General features: G+C 47.0%; 2 protein-coding genes across 2 annotated transcripts in view; one reads left to right on the top strand and one right to left on the bottom strand.

Moving 5' to 3' along the window:
* TRAPPC3L (trafficking protein particle complex subunit 3L) overlaps nt 1-18,359 on the top strand; it is a 113,246-nt gene that overhangs the window by 59,309 nt on the left and 35,578 nt on the right. The window lies entirely within an intron of this gene.
* CALHM5 (calcium homeostasis modulator family member 5) overlaps nt 1-18,359 on the bottom strand; it is a 50,666-nt gene that overhangs the window by 2,354 nt on the left and 29,953 nt on the right.

The following is an 18,359-nucleotide window of genomic DNA, read 5'->3' as shown; positions in this document are numbered from 1 at the left end:
GGGTTACGTTACGCTGCGCCGCAGGTACGAGAATCTGGCCCCTAGTACTTGCCTGCTAAGTTACGGCGGCGTAGTGTAAATGGGGCCGGCGTAAGCGCGCCTAATTCAAATGAGGATGTGGGGGGCGTGTTGTATGTAAATTAACTGTGACCTGACGTGATTGATGTTTTTTACGAACAGCGCATGAGGGGATGATGATGATGTAATGATGATGGTGAGGTGGGGGGGGGGCTTGCAATGATCATGATCGGTTTGCAATTAATGATTGTGAGGGAGGGCTTGCAATGAGGGGCTTATAATGATGAAGGGGGAGGGTTGCAATGATCGTGAGGGGCTTGCAATGGTGAGGGGGGGGGCTTAAAAATGATGGCTTGAATTCGAAATGGTGGTGAGAGGGGGGCTTGCAATGATGGTCTGAAATGACGGTGAGGGTGGGCTTGCAATGATGGTCTGAAATGACGGTGAGGTGGGGCTTGCAATGATGGTCTGAAATGACGGTGAGGTGGGGCTTGCAATGATGGTCTGAAATGACGGTGAGGGTGGGCTTGCAGTGATGGCTTGTTCTTCATTTTAAATATTGTATTTGTTCCCATTTTGTTTTTTCACTTCAAAATAACATATGTGCAGTGTGCATAGGAAATTGTTCATAGTTTTTTTTATAGTCCGGCCCTCTAACGGTTTGAGGGACAGTGAACCGGTCCCCTGTTTAAAAAATTTTGAGGACCCCTGCTACAGGGTGTCACATGAGTGGCACCTCTGAGTCTGCTGGGGCTGCTGACATCACATCCAAAATGGTGGCACAGCTTCAGGGCTTTTGGATGTCCACACAAGAGAGGATTTTAGAAGAAAAAGAACATAAATAAAATGCATTATATGAACATAAAATCTTTTTGAATTTTTGCTAAAATGAATGGCCTGGTGGCTTTAAACATTAGGAAGAGTTGAGAAATATCCTTGGTTTAATACAAATACGGGGCCGGATTCAGAAAGAGATACGTCGTATCTCTGAGTTCCGATGGTCGTATCTATGCGACAGATTCAGAGAATAAGTTACGCATAGATATCCCTAAGATCCGCCAGGTGTAAGTGTTTTACACCGTCGGATCTTAGGCTGCAATTCCAGGCTGGCCGCTAGGTGGCGCTTCCGTATATTTATACGCAAGGAATATGCAAATGAGGATTTACGCCGATTTAGAAAAGAACGACCGCCCGGCGCTTCTTTTTTACGTCGTTTGCGTTCGGCTTTTTCCGGCGTATAGTTATCCCTGCTATATGAGGGGTAGCTAATGTTAAGTATGGTCGTCGTTCCCGCGCCGAGTTTTGAAATTTTACGTTGTTTGCGTAAGTCGTTCACGAATACGGCTGGACGTAATTTACGTTCACGTAGAAACCAATGACGTCCTTGCGACGTCATTTAGAGCAATGCACACTGGTATGTGTACACGGACGGCGCATGCGCCGTCCGTAAAAAACGTCAATCACATCAGGTCAACACACATTAACATTAATTGAATGAATTACGCGGCCTTACGCCACAACACATACGTTACGCTGCCGTAACTAAGGGCGCAAGTTATTTCTGAATAAAGAACTTGCGCCCAAAGTTAGAGCGCCGTAACTTATCGGAGATACGTTACGCGGGCCGGACAGATACGCCATTGTATCTGAATCCGGCCCACAGTTTATAACTTTGATAATTATAAACAATTAGCTTAGAACTATCATGAACATCACTGTACTGTTAAAACCATAACATTAATGTATTCATTAGTATAGTCTTTAGGTAATTTGTAGTATACTAATGTTACTGAGCTTCAGGCTAAAAAAGAAAGAAAAGTCTTTGCAACTTTCACTGTAGCATGTGTATTTAAGCCTGTTTCACACTGGTTTCCGTTTGTAGAAGAATAATGTGAAAAGCACCATTGACAAAGCATTTGCAGAGAGCTTTCAGCAAACTTTGTTGACGCTTCTGAAGTACCATTTAGCTCCAGTTTGTCAATGTTGAACACAGAACCTAATGGGAGTGTTAATTGTCACTTTAAACAAGCTGCTAGTAGGCTTTAGCACTTGTTGAAGTTTGTTGAAAGCCTGCTGAAGCCTGCTAGCAGCTTGTTTAAAGTGGCCATCAAAACTCCCATTAGAATCTATGTTCAATATTTACGAACTGGAGTTGAATGGCACTTTAAAAGCTTTAACAAAGCTTGTTGAAAGCTCTACAAATGCTTTATAAAAAGCTTTTTGTTCACCTTGCTCTCATACAAGCTGAAGCCCATGTTAAACAGGCCTAAATGTAGAAAATGTAAACAGAGAAAAAAAAAGTTGTTCTCAGTAAGCTTTTTGAAGCAAGTCATTCTAGGACAATAGAGTTGGTTGGGAGTGTGTCAGTAGTACTGTGGTCAACAAAACTTCATACATATTCCCTGCAACCTTCATAGAGGTGGTCTGCAGACTGTGAATGTGGTATTTCCACTGAACCAAAGTCCATAGAGGAGACTTATATTTGGCATAGTACACCAAATAAAAGTGTGGGATTATACCAACTGCACTGGAGAATGGGTGCTGAGCGGCAATGCGCATGGAATTGGCATGGAAGGGTAACTACACATGTGCTGGGTCCTGGCAACTGAGCACATAAGCACATAAGCAGAAGAATTTGCTGTGAGAGTTTAAAATCCATACATTGGGTACTGTGATGGGTTAAACTACATAAGCTGGCACTGGGTGCTGAGGAGTTAACATGTGTGGGTGTGTGTGTTCATGTCCAAAATCATATCCCATATCCCTGTATATTGTGCTCTCTAAGATGCCTATCTAAGAGATTTTTTTTAAACTATCAATACTTCCCGCTGACACTACGGATTGTGGAAGTGAGTTCGATAGCCTTACCGCCTTACAGTGAAAACCCCCTACGCAGTTTAAGGTTAAACCACATCTCCTCCAAATTAAAGTGGATGTAAACCCTCACATATACCCAGTGAAGTGAACAGCCTCAGATGATACACAGAGATGAACCAAATCTCCCTACATAAGTTTTATATGTATATCTCCTGTCTTCACCTTTATATACTGTTAAAGTGCACATCGTGTTAGAATGTTCTCTTCCTCATTCACCTGTGGGTGTGGATACATAGGCCCATAGTCACAGAGAGCAAGGCACACATTACGCCACCGTACGCCACGCCAAGGTAGCGCGGAGAGGCAAGCATTGCATTCAGCAAGCCAGTGCTCCAAACGTTGCGCCAGCGTGGCGTGGGTTTCAAAGGCGCACGCCAGCGTAGGTGGAAGTGGGCGTGACCCCGTGCAAATGATGTGCCGAGCGCCAGACTGGTATGTCGGCGTGGCGCAGTGTTTTACACCCGGCGTATCACGAACTGCGCATGCGCCGTGACGTGGACGCATGTACAGCACCCCCCTGCGCCTGCTCACAACCACACCGGCACAACCGCCTAAGCTACGCCGGATCACCGCGTACATAACATACGCCCAGCCAGACGCACATCCAACGCAAAAGTATGCCAGCTTGTGTTCCCTGGTGCAGACGTGTTCCCTGGTGCAGACGTGCTTTTTGAATCTGGGCCGACATGTCAGACAGTGACATTGACAAGGAGAAGCGTAAGAAGAACTTCTCCGTGGATGAGAGGGCGATCCTGACCACGGCTATTGCCAAGTATGACACCTACCTCCACGGAGCACAGAGCGGGAGGACGAGCAAGGCCAGGAAACTGGAAATGTTGCAGAAGGTGACCCTCGAGCTGAACACCCTCGGCCACGAAACCAGGACATGGAAGGAGGTCCAGAAAAAAATAAATGACGTGTCGGGGTGTCAGGGAAAAGTTGGCAAAGATGAAGAGGCACCTCAGGGCCACGGGAGGCGGATCAGCTAGTACTTTCAAGCTGACTGATGAAGAGGAGGTCATAGCCTGCTGCCTGGAGCAGGAGCAGGTGGAGAGCCTGGAGGGATTTGACTCCAGCGAACAGGACTTGAGGAGAGGTAAGTATGTTTCATCCCCCATCCGGTGTGGAGAATGTGAGAGGGTGCAAGGGAACATGTGACAAGTGTGTGGGTCCACCAACATGTGAATGCTGTGTGTCATCCACAGATGTGCTGGAGGGAGCTGGGTCATCATCTGCCTCTGGACGACCCACGCCAGGCAAGCAACATGTTCCTCGGTCTGACCCCCTGGGAAGCCACAAAGCTGGTCAACATGCTTTAGCTGCAGCAATGGTGGAGAGGAGTGCACACACATGTGCATTGGAGGTCGTTGTGGAGGAGCCTGTGGACATCCAACAGGAGGACTGGCTGTACCTCGATGATGAGGATACCATCTGCGCCGGACCCTCCGAGACGGTGGAAGTCGCAGACCTCCTAACAACATCGACGCACATCAGGGGAACCCCCCAAGGGCCACCCCGGCCAGAGGAACGCCTTCAAGGGCCACCCCGGCCAGAGGAACGCCTTCAAGGGCCACCCCGGCCAGAGGAACGCCTTCAAGGGCCACCCCGGCCAGAGGAACGCAACCGACTGCAACTCCCAGGAAGGCCCTGAGCAAGACCAGGGGTGCAGCTGGATCCATCCAAGAAGGGCTCGAGAGGGAACAGGCCCGCCAGACACGGCACATGGCAGACATTCCCATCAACCTCCACCGTGTGGCTAACAGTATAGCCTCCTTCGTCGGGTGCTCGGCGAAGGCACAGGCTGAGTGCACACTGGCTGTGCAGGGCACCACAGCCACAATGCAGCAGTGCCTCAACCAGCAGGCAGAACACACCAAGGCCATCTGTGACTGCATGCAGGAGGTCAATGCCAATTGTGCAGCCATGGCCACATGCCTGTGTGACCAGTCACAGACCCTGGATGGCCAGAGGCGTATCTAGTGAAAATGGCGCCTATGGCAAGCACTGAAACTGCACCCCTGTCAAAACATTTGAAACCTGTCTTTCAGATAATACTGTCAGTATATACAGGTATATAGAGAGAACAGTAGGGTAGTTGTTGGGGCCTCTCTTGGTTTGAATCTGGGCCAGGAAGCTATCTGTATGTTCTCTTGGTGTGGGCACACTCCAAAGCCATGTTGGTAGGTGATGGTCCCCTGTCTGTATGAAGTGGCAATGTACATGGGTGATCACATTCTGCATGCCACCCCCCCATGCCTGAAAAATGATCCAAAATGAGCGCTGGCCCAAAATCTGGCAAGAGCTGGCTGGACAGGACTGAATGGAAGTATACATAGATATGTGTAGGGTCCTCTATGATTGTAGGGTCAGTGTAGAATATGATTAGCCATGTACACTGCCAGTCTGTACACAGGGTACAATTCACCTAGCTGCATGTGTTTGGAGTGGAAGAGGAACCCAACTGGGAGAACATGCTAACTCCATGTAGCTAGTGTCCTGGGCAAGAGTGGAGCCCAGTATATATATATATATATATATATATATATATATATATATATATATATATATATATATATATATATATATATATATATATATATATATATATAATGAGGTAGACATTGGAGGGGTACCTGCCAGGTTAGGTGATATAGTGCCAGGTTAGGTGGTATAGTGCCAGGTTAGGTGGTATGGTGCCAGGTTAGGTTACAGTGCCAGGTTATGGTATAGTGCCAGGTTAGGTGGTATAGTGCCAGGCTAACCTGGCATAGTGCCAGGTTAGGGGGTATAGTGCCAGGTTAGGTGTTATAGTGCCAGATTAGATGGTATAATGCCAGGTTAGGTGGTATGGTGCTAGGTTAGGTGGTATAGTGCCATGTTAGGGCATATTATGCCAGGTTAGGTGGTATATTATGCCAGGTTAGGGGGTGTAGTTGCCAGGTTAGGTGGTATATTATGTCAGTTTAGGGGGTGTAGTTGCCAGGTTAGGTGGGATATTATGCCAGGTTAGGGGGTGTAGTTGCCAGGTTAGGTGGTATATTATGCCATAGGAGAGGTAACTGTCAGCGCAGATACAAAGTACATATATGGGTAGGAGTATGGTGATTAGTCCATTGGAAATAGTAGTAACAGGCAGTTCAATGGTTAAAAATGCAGGTGATGTGGCTTTGTTCAGCCTTTGTTCTCCCTGTTTGACCCTCCTCCCGGAAGTGTTCCTGGGAAGTAATCACGTGACCTGTCACGTGACCTGTGAGGCTGGAACAGACTACATCCTGAAGGCCACAGGACAGGCCTGAAGACTCCACACAATCTGCTTTCTTCACTTCTAAAGCAGCCCATGGATCCGGGACGAGGACTACAGGATGTTACAGATGAGCCTTCTTTCCTTACCTTCTTGTAAGTGTGTTTTTTACAATGTGTCATTAAAAGAACCTCTTTAATACTGCACTTAGGTGGCACTTCCTTTCTCTACCCCTTTTTTGGTATATTATGCCAGGTTAGGTGGTATAATGCCAGGTTAGGGTATATTATGCCAGGTTAGTTGGTATATTATGCCAGGTTAGGGAGTGTAGTTGCCAGGTTAGGTGGTATATTATACCAGGTTAGGTGGTATAGTGCCTGGTTAGGTGGTATATTATGCCAGGTTAGGTGGTATAGTGCCAGGTTAGGTTATATTATGCCAGGTTAGTTGGTATATTATGCCAGGTTAGGGAGTGTAGTTGCCAGGTTAGGTGGTATATTATACCAGGTTAGGTGGTATAGTGCCAGGTTAGGTGGTATATTATGCCAGGTTAGGGGGTGTAGTTGCCAGGTTAGGTGGTATATTATGCCAGGTTAGGGGGTGTAGTTGCCAGGTTAGGTGGTATTTTATGCCAGGTTAGGTGGTATAGTGCCAGGTTAGGGTATATTATGCCAGGTTAGGTGGTATAATGCCAGAGTAAATACATGACAACATAAATAGATAAGAGAATGCTGGTCCTGGTCCCCTCTTCCTCTGTCACCTGCACTAAAAGTCTAAATGAACACATGGCTATCTCTGCTGCTGCAGAACCTCCTTCTCCCCCCTCTCTGAAGTAAACAAAGAAAGAAAAAAAACTCACATGGGTGCTGACATGCTGAGGTCTGATTATGGCTTCCTCTTCTTCCTGGAACTGAAGTCAAAATGTGGCGGGTGGAATGGGAAGAGGGAGAGGCTGCAACATGGGCAAAGTATTATTGGCTAACAGTGAGATGAGATGCAAATATCTCCCTGCCTCCCTGTGATGGTCGGCAGTCGGGACACTGAAATTATAATCATGCAGCTCTGAATCTTACTGGTGTGCTGTGAGTCCTTCTCCACACAGTACATGTTGGAGATCTTCTGCTGGACCTGGCTCTGCCTTTTGTCATTATGACAAGCAGGAGCCCGGACACTGAGGAATGGATGATCGGCAATTGTAGAGAGATTCTCTGTGTTTCTATCCCTCTATCAGCTTGAGAGCTTACAGGAGGGAGGAAGGGAGATAAAACGAGTGATTCTCTGTAATTTTTTTTTGGGGGGGGGGGCACAGCTGTTCAGCAACTCCGCTCTTTCTCCTACATGCAGCCACTTCCTCCCACTCACCTGTATACACTGCACGGCCGCGGACTGAATAGTGAGCGCCCACCCTGCAGGGAAAACATTGTGGTGTGCCGAAGGGGGGAGTCACCTCACCCACACACTAAACACACTTTACCAGCCTTTCCCGAGAGAGGAGCTTGCCGACTGTGTGTTCTGCTGGGAGTCATCTGAGCAGCGTGTAGCCTGACCGCTACTCACCAGCGCCCCCTTCATGTGTGCACCCATGGCACTAGCCATGTCTGCCATACCGTGGATACGCCACTGTGGATGGCATGTACCAGCACAGGTAGCAGGGGGTCCGGCAACATCTGGGGACCAGGGATTGGACATGCAGGCGACCCAGGAACGTAACAACACGACGATAGAAAAACTGCAAGCAACAGCAGCAGGGATCGTGGCGGAGGTTAGGAGCCTGGGTGGGATCGTGCAGGCCAACACTGTCGCCATACAGTTCGAGGGATGCCAGAACAGGCGCCTGCAGCGCCAACACAATGCCAGTCAGAGGCAGTTGCAGGTAGAAACAAATGGCATGCTGACCCGCATTGCCATTGCCTTGGAGGGGATGCAGGCAATATCTCAATCCATCTCCAGGAGCATCAGCCCAGGGGATGAACCGCCACGAGATGCCCCACCCGAGGCATCGCCACAACACCTGCGGAGCAGAACCCTGGGCACGAGGCATGGACCGCGGAAGGGCAAGTGACTGTCCTGAGGACAATGGCACCACGAGTGCAGCTCAGAGTCTGTTTTTTTTGGGGTGATGTGCCGTGCACCTGTAAGGGCTTGCCATGGCGGACAATGGCATGGTCCAAATTTTTATTTTCCTTTTCACGGACCCAGACCGTGGGACATGTGAGTCACCCTCACTGATGTCACAGCACCATCGGACTGCACACGGTCAGGAGTGCAGAATTGTCTATGGTGACTGGACACCGGTTTGCAGGGTTTGCCCGGTGATGTCAGTGCTACGGTGTGACTACGGAGTGACTGGTGTGTGAGTGTGTGTGCGTGTATGTATGTGTGTGTGGCCAATGTGTCCAGACAGGCACAAGGACATTTCTGCCAGCACTGCATGTCAACTGGCAGGGGTCACCTTGGATTGTTGGGGAGAGGTTATCCCCACGACCGTGTGGATGTGGTATGAATGGACAGCAACATCATTGGTGCCTTGGCGTGGCGTTGCTGCTCCCAAGTCCTGCACAGTGGACTTGGGACAAACCAATGTGGGGTGGATGTGGTGTGTGTGAGTTAAAGACCACAGTGGTGTGCATGCGTGCATTGTCCGTGTGCCATGATGAATGTGTGTGTTTAACGTGCAAAGATGCGTTCCATGAGGCAACTCCTGACTGCTGTTCCTTCAGCAGACGGGGTGGCCTCGGGCAGGGGTGGACTGTGTGGCTCGGGGGTCAGTTCATCACATATGTCAATCTCCAGGCCCTTTCTCATGGCGTAGTTGTGCAGCACGCAACATGCACCGATGATCTGGCACACAAAGTTTGGGGAATACAAATAGGCCCCCCCGGACTTATCCAGGCATCGGAAACGGGACTTCAGGATGCCAAATGTGCGCTCCACCACTGCACGGGTATGTGTGCAGCATTGTATCTTCTCTCGCCTCTGGTTTGGGGATTCCGGTATGGAGTCAGGAGATGGGGCCCAAGTGCATATGCCGAGTCACCTGGAAGGGAAAAGACAGGAGGATGTTAGCCGTGCATGTGCCCCTCGTGATGTCTGCATCATGGGGTCGGACAGTCATGCCTGACACCCATGTCACTCACCAAGCAGCCAGCTGTCCCTGTACATGTTCTGTTCGAATTCCGTTGGGATGGTGCTTTGACGGTATATGTAGCTGTCGTGGCTGGCCCCGGGGTGTTTGGCACGGACGTACCATATGAGGCATTGGGCATCAGCTATCACCTGTATGTTGATGGAATGCCACTGCTTACGATTGCTTATATGTGCTCGGTGGCACGGGGGGGCCGTAGTGCCACATGTGTGCAATCAATGGCCCCAACGGGGCGTGGGAATCCGGCAATGCTGTAGAAATCCTGCATTGCCTTCTACCGCAGGTGCTCATGGGTGGGTTTGATGATGTGGTGGGACATGCGTGTGAGGATTGCGGGGACAACCTGGTGCACGCATTTGCTCATGGTGGATTGTGACATCCCAGACACGACTCCACTTGTATGTTGGAAAGATCCACTGGCGAGGAAATGGAGTGTTGCCAGTACCTTGACCAGTGGCTCCACTGCATGTGAGCGTCCCGTCTGGCTGGTGATTTCATCATGCAGGGCTGTGGCTAATTCCAGGATGGCATCAGGGCTGAATCTGAAGATGCGGTACACCTCCGATTCCCCCATGCCGAAGACGTTCATGCTCGTTCGGTATATCCTCTCCTGTGCCCTCCTCCGTGCCTGTTGACGCAGTAGTGCTATGACCATGGCTGCCCCAGGCATGTTGGCATACGGATGTGTTGTCCTGCATGTGTGGTTGCTCTGCTCGTCCATAACGGTGCTGCTGCAGCTGCTCTCCAGCTGACCGGTGCATGTCTGTTGCCAGGTTGCACCTCATTTATGGGGAATAACTTTACGCCGGACGTACAACTTACGCGCATCTCACATAGCATGCGCCGGGCGCACGCACGTTCATGAATCGCCGTATTTCCCTCATTTGAATGTTCGAATGGCTAATCAATGGGAGCAGCCCCATGCGTCCAGCCCATATGTGTGCCCACCCTACGCCGGCGTGTGCAAGCTACGTCGGCGGGGTGTAGCCTGTTTTTAGGCGCATGTTGGTTCGTGGGTCTGCTGCACACATACGCCGGCGCACATTTGCACTTACGTTGGCGCAATGTGCTATATGTCGGCGTAAGTGCTTGGTGAATCTGGGCCTTACTATACACTGTGAGAGACTGTGAGACAGCTGAATGGAGGAAAGGCACACATGCGGAACTTGCCTGTGAATAGGTAAGCTTTGCGCTAATCTATTTATTGCAACCTCCCTAACCCCAACCCTTAGGCTCCCGTCTTGGAGAACTTATTAGAAGTTATCATGCTCCTAACAGAAGAACCTAGCAGGAAAAAGCCACAGGACTTAGTGCTTTGAAGAGAGATAACAAAACACTGCTCAGCTCAAATTTCATGAATCGGGTTTACATCCATTTTAATTGAGTGACCACGTGTCTTCTTATACTCCTTTCAGAGTGAATAGATTATTCCCTATGCTAGAATGACCATGAAGTATTTCTATATTGCAATCATATCTCATCTCAAGCATCTCTTCTCCATATTACTTTGTTGTCCTTCTCTGGACTCGCTCTCCAGCTCCTTTCTGAGGACTGGTGACCAGAACTGGATAGAATACCCCAGATGTGGCCCAAGTAGAGTTTTATAAAGTGGCAGAATTATAGTTTTATCTTCTGAGTAAATAATCTTTGTTATGCATGCTAATATTCTGCTAGCTTGTTGTCATCTACTAGGACCAGGGCCGATCCTAGGCAGGGTGCACAGGGTGCATTGCACCCAGGCGCCTGCAGAGGTGGGGGCGCCAAACATCTAACAGACTCTCTCACAGAAGCCCTCTCTGTGTCCTCTTCCTGTATTTTTGTTTATTGTTAAGAGATCATGTAAGGACCCCAGGTTAATGAAGACTTTGTGGGGGAGCATCTTTGCGGTTGAGTCGTTGCCATAGAAACATTTGTAAAGGGGAGGAATTAGTAACATAACGACGCCCATGTGGCGGCGCCAGAAATATTTATGCACCCAGGTGCCAGTGACCCTAGGATCGGCCCTGACTAGGACCCCAGATCTTTTTCCATCCTGGATTCCCCCCTAGCGAGTAACTTGCGTTCATACTTTTAGCCCCCAAGTGCATTACTTTACCTTTTTCAACATTAACCACTTGCCTAGTGGCCACTTTTACCCCCTTCCTGCCCAGGCCAATTTTCAGCTTTCAACGCTGTCACACTTTGAATGACACTGTGCCCATATGAATTTTTTTTTTTTACACAAATAGAGCTTTATTTTGGTAGTATTTAATCACTACTGTTTTTTTTTTTTGCTAAAGACTGAACATTTTGAAAAAAAAAAAACGTTTTCATAGTTCGCAAACAGGTCAATCTTCTTCAGTAATGTGCACTGATGAGGCTGCACTGATGAGGATGTACTGATAGGCGGCACTTATGGGCATTGATAGGCAGGACTGATGGGCACTAATAGGTGGCACTGATAGGTGACACTGATGAGGAGGCACTGATGGGCACTGATCAGGCGACACTGGTGGGCACTGACGAGGAGGCACTGATGAGGCTGTACTGATAGGTGGCACTGGGCATTGATAGATGGCACTGATTGGCACTGATAGGTGGCACTGATAAGTGACACTGATGGGCACTGATGGGCAGCACTGATAGGCACTGATTGACAGCACTGGTGGGCACTGATTGGCAGCAGTAGTGGGCACCGATTGGCAACACCAGTGGTCACTGTTGGAACTGCACTGATAATCAGTACACTGATAATTAGTGCCCTGATTATCAGTGTACATTTTACACAAATAAAATATTGGCCAGCGGAAGAGGCGGGGTGCACTGTAACGTGTAGAGGTGACTCGCAGGAGTGACAGGAGTCAGGCTAAGTGCGATCTGCGGACATGGCCTTCTGTATCCCGCGCCCGGCGCTGAGCGGTAATGTGAACATAAAGGGGAAAGCTAGATTGCTAACTAAGAAGTGAGGACCCTTTGCTTGCTGGATCGATTGATTGCCATCTGGGCTGTAAAGCCACAAGCGCATTTGATTCCTCATTATAGGGATCCATCCCATCCGGTAAGCAGGATATAGATAGGAGGTGGTGGCTTTCTCATCTATCCTGCTACTTGGACACTACTTTCAGCACCTTTCTTTCTGGCATTCATGTCCGCACAGAATTTGGAGTTTTGTTGAAATTTCTTTGGGACTTTTGTTCAATACTGATTGCACTTTATTGTGTGCACTAAGTCACTTTATTTTCATTGTTTGTATATATATACGGTTATATCTCTAATTTTGTGTTACAATTGGGATAGAAACTGTATTTAAGTCATACTACAGCAGCGCAGCATAATTTTATTTTATTTGCACTTGATGTTTATCCAACATTTTTTTGCTGCAGCAGCAATTATATTTATTCGTTTATTTACATTGTGTTACTATTTAAATCAATTTAATTTCCACAACATTTTTTAGACCAGCGCAGTATCACTTGAACACAAATTTACATTTTACACAAGCCCGTTATCGGCTCTCCTCTCCTCAAGCTATTAGCGTGAGGAAAGGAATGCCGATAACCGGCTTCTGTTTACATCGTGATCAGCTGTGATTGGACATAGCTGATCACCTGGTAAAGACATGGCGATCACAGAGCATGCCACCCGCACGCTGCAGCGGGTGCAATCACAGGGGATCCCAGAACTGGACGACCGCGCTGTAGCCGTCATTCAGCTTTAGCACGGTTGGAAAGTGGTTAATCCTCATTTGCCATGTAATTACAGAGGTGATGATCAAATACCACCAAAAGAAAGCTCTATTTGTGGGAATAAAAGGACATCAATTTTGTTTAGGTACAACGTTGCAAAAATGGCCTGGTCATTAAGAGGGTAAATCCTTCCAGGCTAAAATTATTTTTAAAATTATATTGACACAAGTTTATATAATATTTTAGTGATTGGGTTTAGATCTTCTGTAAAGTTAAACATGCTGGGGTAGATTCAGATAGATTAGCGGATCTTTAGATCCGCGTAATCTATCTGATTTACGATCCGCCGGCGCAATTTTGCGAGGCTAGTGCAGTATTCAGAAAGCACTTACCTCCAAACTTGCGCCGGCCGATCGTAACTCCCCCGGCGGAATTCAAATTCCGCAGCTAGGGGGAGTGTACAATTTAAATCAGGCGCGTCCCCGCGCCAATTTAACTGTGCATGCGCTGCCGGCGAAATTTCCCAGTGCGCATGCTCCAAATGACGTCGCTAGGACGTCATTGGTTTCGGCGTCAACGTAAATTATGGCCATCCGTATTCGCGACCGACTTACGCAAACGTCGTAAAAATTCAAAACTTGGCGCGGGAACGACGGCCATACTTAACATTGGACACGCCGCATATAGCAGGGGTAAATATACGCCGGAAAAAGCCGAACGCAAACGACGTAAAAAAAAGCGACGGGCGGGCGTTCGTTTCTGAATCGGCGGAAATAGGAATTTGCATATTCGTCGCGTAAAAAACCGAAGCGCCACCTAGCGGCCGGCGGGATATTGCAGCCTAAGATCCGACGGTGTAAGTCACTTAAGCCCCATACACACTATCAGTTTTCCTGCTGGTTTTCTCTTCAGGTTTACCAAAACCATCTAATATGAGGTCAAACCTTAAGCGTTTCAATTTGAATGCAATCAGGCAGGTCCTTGTACTACATGGTTTTGGTAAACCTGAAGAGAAAACCAGCAGGAAAACTGATAGTGTGTATGGGGCTTTACACCTGTCGGATCGAAGGGAGATCTATGCGTAACTGATTCTTATGAATCAGTCGCATAGATCCAACCGTCGGATCTCAGAGATACGACGGCGTATCAGGAGATACGCCGTCGTATCTCTTTCTGAATCTCCCCCACAGTATGTTAGAAGAAAACATGTAGTAAGACTTTATAACAAAGGTCAAGCGTTGATGACTTTTAAAAATGATTGCAGTGACCCCTTGTGGTAAGAGCACATTTCAATACCAGACACAAGCTTAGTGCTTTTACTGTTTTGACTACTCAATGCTTTATGCCCTGAAAATCACACAGATGTCCTTTTTTCATCTGTCATTATGGGGATCTGTCATTATGCTAAATTCTTGTCTGCTGCTAGCTGCCATTGTCTGATATATATCTGTTTAGCTGTATACTAGTTTTCACAGTAATCCTTCTTCCAGCGTTGCGTTGCCCTAGATTTGGCATTTTGATAACCTCCAATAGAATTTTTATAGCTCAACATCTAATTTTAAGGGGATAACACAGTATATCCATTTTTTCTGTTAACATTCGTTTCTTGTTATGTATTTAAAGTGAACCTGTAACCAAGATAAGGACATCTAATAATTGACATATTTGTAACAAGCAGTAAATGAGCTTTAGCCCCCGGTCACCCCAATTGCGACATTGAAATCGTGCTACTTCACTTGCTACTTGGAAGACATCTGTGACTTCATGCACAGATGTCAATGCAAGTCGCACCGGAACTTGCAAAAAGTAGCGCAGGAACTACTTTCAAAATCTGTGCCACTCCCACAGAATTGGAGTCGCGCTCATTTGACCGCTTTCAATGCAGACAATAGGGTGTGACTTGTCATGCGATTTAAAACTGTCAAATCGCATGACAAGTCACTGTTAAAATGTATTTTAACGGAATACAACGTATTTACCTTCTTGCATGTAGATCAGGTACAGTACACACCAAAAGTTTGGACACACCTTCTCATTCAAAGAGTTTTCTTTATTTTCATGACTATGAAAATTGTAGATTCACACTGAAGGCATCAAAACTATGAATTAACACATATGGAATTATACATAACAAAAAGTGTGAAACAACTGAAAATATATTTCATATTCTAGGTTCTTCAAAGAAGCCACCATTTGCAGCAGACACATCTCTAGAACTGTTAAGAGGAGACTGTGTAAATCAGGCCTTCATGGTAGAATATCTGCTAGGAAACCACTGCTAAAGAAAGGCAACAAGCAGAAGAGACTTGTTTTGGGCTAAAGAACACAAGGAATGGACATTAGACCAGTGGAAATCTGTGCTTTGGTCTGATGAGTCCAAACTTGAGATCTTTGGTTCCAACCCCCATGTCTTTGTGCGACGCAGAAAAGGTGAACGGATGGACTCTACATGCCTGGTTCCCACCGTGAAGCATGGAGGAGGAGGTGTGATGGTGTGGGGGTGCTTTGCTGGTGACACTGTTGGGGATTTAATCAAAATTGAAGGCATACTCAACCAGCATGGCTACCACAGCATCTTGCAGCGGCATTCTATTCCATCCGGTTTGCGTTTAGTTGGACCATCATTTATTTTTCAACAGGACAATGACCCCAAACACACCTCCAGGCTGTGTAAGGGCTATTTGACCAAGAGGGAGAGTGATGGGGTGCTGCGCCAGGTGACTACCTCTTGAAGCTCATCAAGAGAATGCCAAGAGTGTGCAAAGCAGTAATCAAAGCAAAAGGTGGCTACTTTGAAGAACCTAGAATATGAAATATATTTTCAGTTGTTTCACACTTATTTGTTATGTATAATTCCACATGTGTTAATTCATAGTTTTGATGCCTTCAGTGTGAATCTACAATTTTCATAGTCATGAATAGGGATGAGCTTTGTGTTCGACTTGAACGTATGTTCGACTCGAACATCGTCTGTTCGTACGGGCCGTTCGCGCCAAATTCGAGTGATGCGCGTCGGCCCATAATTCACTGCGGCATTGCGCGCTGATGATTGGTTAAGCATGCACCATGACCCTGCATGCTTGGCCAATCACAGCGCGCAAAAAACGAAGAACCATAATTGGCCAAAGCCAGGGTGGGGTCGTAAATCAGATAGATTACGCGGATCTAAAGATCCGCTAATCTATCTGAATCCCCCCCACAGTGTCTTTTCTACCAGATAGATAAATAGATAGATAGATAGATAGAGCAGGAAGGCTAGTCAGTTTAGTTAAATTTACAGTGTGTAGAGGAAATATATACATCCTAGCGTTGTACATATATTTATACACTGTATAGCTTAGCTAGATCAGCTATTCCTATTGTTAGGCAGTAGGTTGTGCTAGATGCAGTGCTCTAACTTGTTGTATTGCCTCCATAGTGTTTAGTTTACACCTAAACATAGTACTCAGTGTTAGTGGACGTGTGCTATTTAATTGCACATACACGCAGTTGCTGTTACTGCACGTGTGCTATATAATTGCACATAAATGCATTAGCTGTTACTGCACGTGTGCTATTTATTTGCACATAAACGCAGTCACTGTTAATGCACGTGGGCTATTTAATTGCACATAAACGCAGTCGCTCTTACTGCACGTGTGCTGTTTTTTAGCCCATAAACGCAGTTGCTGTCAGTGCACGTTTGCTGTGTTTTTGCCCATAAACGCAGTCGATCTTACTGCACGTTTGCTGTGTTTTTGCCCATAAACGCAGTCGATCTTACTGCACGTTTGCTGTGTTTTAGCCCATAATCGCAGTCGATCTTACTGCACGTTTGCTGTGTTTTTGCCCATAAACGCAGTCGATCTTGCACAGTACGCAATTGAGCTACTGGCTTGCCCTGCATCCAGCGTTCTTTCAGAACGCACATTCAGTGCTGCTGGAGGCTTTGTGACCGATCACAGGGTGCGCCTCTCCACCGACTCCGTCGATCGACTGACCTTCATAAAAATGAATCAGGCTTGGATCAACACCAGCTACCAAGCACCTGATGCAGATGTAACTGAATAATTTTTTTTAAATGACAGATCCCTTGGAGACTGCCTATGCTGATGCTGAGTGACTGTCCTGTTATGCTGCTGACTGAATATCCTTTTCCTCCTCACTGATCTTGCTGATAGCTAGTAAGAAAGTTTTTGTTTCTGGGCTCCGCCACCAGTGCCTAAGGCCCAATTTTTCTGCCCCTGTTTAACAGGGGCATCTAATAACAATTTTTGATGCAATACTTTGCATGTGGCTCTTTGCTGCGCTCCAATTACAGTATCTGTGAGGGGTTGCAGTGTTGTGTTGTGCCTAAGGCCCAAGTTTTCTGCCCCTGTTTAACAGGGACGTCTAATAACAATTATTGATGCAATACTTTGCATGTGGCTCTTTGCTGCGCTCCAATTACAGTATCTGAGGGGATGCAGTGTTGTGTTGTGCCTAAGGCCCAATTTTTATGTCCCTGTTTAACCACTTAAGCCCCGGACCAAAATGCTGCCTAAAGACCCAAGGGGTTTTTACAGTTCGGGACTGCGTCGCTTTAACAGACAATTGCGCGGTCGTGCGATGTGGCTCCCAAACAAAATTGGCGTCTTTTTTTCCCCACAAATAGAGCTTTCTTTTGGTGGTATTTGATCACCTCTGCAGTTTTTATTTTTTGCGCTATAAACAAAAATAGAGCGACAATTTTGAAAAAAATGCAATATTTTTTACTTTTTGCTGTAATAAATATCCCCAAAAAACATATATAAAAAATGTTTTTTTCCTCAGTTTAGGCCGATACGTATTCTTCTACCTATTTTTGGTAAAAAAAATCGCAATAATCGTTTATCGGTTGGTTTGCGCAAAATTTATAGCGTTTACAAAATAGGGGATAGTTTTTTTGCATTTTTATTTATTATTTTTTTTTTACTACTAATGGCGGCGATCAGCGATTTTTTTCGTGACTGCGACATTATGGCGGACACTTCGGACAATTTTGACACATTTTTGGGACAATTGTCATTTTTACAGCAAAAAATGCATTTAAATTGCATTGTTTATTGTGAAAATGACAGTTGCAGTTTGGGAGTTAAACACAGGGGGCGCTGTAGGAGTTAAGGATCACTGTGTATGTGTTTACTAGTGTAGGGGGGTGTGGCTGTCATCGTCATCGATCGTGTCTCCCCTATAAAGGGGATGACGCGATCGATGCGCCGCCACAGTGAAGCACGGGGAAGCCGTGTTTACACACGGCTCTCCCCGTTCTTCAGCTCCGGGGAGCGATCGCGACGGAGCGGCTATAAACAAATAGCCGCGCCGTCGTCCCGGATCGCTCCCCGAGCGGACCCGACCTCCGCATGTACCGGGGGGGTCCCGATCGGACCCCCCACCCACGTCTAGCAGAGGACGT

The sequence above is a fragment of the Rana temporaria genome, chromosome 4 (assembly GCF_905171775.1).
Source record: "Rana temporaria chromosome 4, aRanTem1.1, whole genome shotgun sequence".
NCBI classification, from domain to species: Eukaryota; Metazoa; Chordata; class Amphibia; order Anura; family Ranidae; genus Rana; species Rana temporaria.
Note: the sequence above shows the minus strand (reverse complement) of the source record. Positions and strands in the feature narration are given on the sequence as shown.